This window comes from Sus scrofa, chromosome 9, assembly GCF_054392235.1.
Source record: "Sus scrofa isolate SSC_HxYL_T2T_F1_AM1 chromosome 9, Sscrofa_HxYL_maternal_Yorkshire_Landrace_v2.0, whole genome shotgun sequence".
NCBI classification, from domain to species: Eukaryota; Metazoa; Chordata; class Mammalia; order Artiodactyla; family Suidae; genus Sus; species Sus scrofa.
In genome coordinates this window covers 114,349,765-114,351,716 of record NC_139391.1, presented here as the reverse complement: position 1 = coordinate 114,351,716, position 1,952 = coordinate 114,349,765, and the positions used below count along the sequence as shown (strand labels likewise).

At 43.3% G+C, this 1,952-nt stretch overlaps 1 pseudogene; it reads right to left on the bottom strand.

Annotated features, from left to right (window-relative positions):
• Window positions 1-319: 319 nt before the first annotated feature.
• LOC106505002 (large ribosomal subunit protein eL33 pseudogene) lies at window positions 320-651 on the bottom strand (annotated as a pseudogene).
• Window positions 652-1,952: the final 1,301 nt, after the last annotated feature.

The window sequence follows — 1,952 nt, the reverse complement described above, 5'->3', positions numbered from 1 at the left end:
AAAAACACATTCAGATGACTCCCTTGGCAGCAGTGAATCTAACTGCAGTTTCACATTAAATAAAGCGTCCCCCTCCCAACCACCGCCAAAGTGCAGAGGAGGATTTGTGCTTTATTGACAGTCGAGTATAGGCTGAATATAAGTGCATACTCAGTGTGTGTGATCAGAAAAAAATCAGCCCTAAAATGTGCTTCTTTCCATAGTTCTTTGCGTTTATACTTGGCAAAAGTTGGTTTATTTGCAACATTTTAATGTCTAAATTTTATTTAAAAATTTCTTTAAAACAAATGCATTTTTATTTATTTACTTTTCAGTAAGTTCAAATCCTTGAAGGGTACAGCATCACACAGATTCTGTATCCAGTGGCCTTAGCAGGAAGGTTGTTTTGGAATTTAGCACGAACCATGCCGCTGTTGACATGAGCACGAGTTACCTTTCCCCAGGTTACTCTGGTTTTGTTAGGTTTTCCGCCAGGTGTCACTGTGTTATTCTTTGTGTTGTACACGTAAGCACATCTTTTGCTTAGATAAAATTCAATTTCATCTCGGGCATAAACACCTTCAATTTTAAGAAGAGCTGTGTGCTCCCTCTGGTTCGGGAGGCCCGCTTATAACCAGCAAAAATGGTCTTGGACCATAAACTTCCCAGCATATCTGTTGTTTTAGAAGTCCTCTTCCCAGCAGGCCTCAGCAGGCTCCAAGATGGCTGAAAGAGCTTTTTTTTTTTTTTTTTTTTTTTTTTGTCTTTTTGCTATTTCTTGGACCGCTTCCGTGGCATATGGAGGTTCCCAGTCTAGGGGTCGAATCGGAGCTGCAGCCACCAGACTACGCCAGAGCCACAGCAACGTGGGATCGGAGTCGCGTCTGCAACCTACACCACAGCTCACGGCAACGCCGAATCGTCAACCCCGAATCGTCAACCCACTGAGCAAGGGCAGGGACTGAACCCACAACCTCATGGTTCCTAGTCGGATTCGTTAACTACTGCGCCACGATGGGAACTCCTGAAAGAGCTATTTTTAAAATTGAATTGTGTTTGGGAACCTCAAGTCCTCTAAAGTGCCCATTTTTTATATGTGAATTCTTAATTTAAAACAAAACTGGGGGGAAGTCTGAATTTTGTGATTTTTGATACTCTTTCCTCACCAGGAAAGGGAGATTCTTGTCACCTGCTTGTGACACATCCTTCTGCCTCCCAGATTTCCATCTGCATCTAGATTTCCACCCTTGGTGGCCCGAAGGCGTCTCCTTTACCCAAGCACCCAGGAGTGAAAACATCCTGTCAGTTAGCCTGGTCCTGAGAGGCTGCGGCACCGAGAGAGAGGGACTACTTGCTTGGATGCTGGTGTGCAGGGGAAGGGTGTGCAATAGCTGGTTTCCAGACTCAGTGGATTCTGTACAACCAGTGGCAGCTCACCCTTGACTAGGAGATAGGTGAGAAACAGTTTCCAAGCTGGCATTTTAAAGCACTCTGTTAAATGTATTTGGTGGTGGGATGAAAGATTCAGATGAATTTTAAGAATGAAGGTGATATCAAAGAATCTGAATCTCTAGCACCTGCCTCTAGCTGGATCCCCAGGTCCCTCAGAGTACAACCTCCCTGCCTTCTGATGATGGGTACGCTTTGGTAGGAATTTAGGGAAGTACCCCTGGGGTAGTCAGTTATCCAAGGGTATTTTGAAATTTTCAGGCAACTTTGCTTCATCGTGAACTAAAAAATAAGCATGACATTTGACATTTCCCCGCCAAGAAGTTTTATGTTGCTTTATATAAGAACCTTGTTAGGAATTTCAAGGACCTCTGATACAACCTTTGTTGAAGTGTTACTGTGAATGGTAGGAAATGCTTACCGTGATGTCTCAAGTACCTTCCCAAACGTTTTATTTACATCACTCATCTGTGCCTCACATCAACCTTATAAGATAGGAACTGTTATTACCCCCATTTATATAT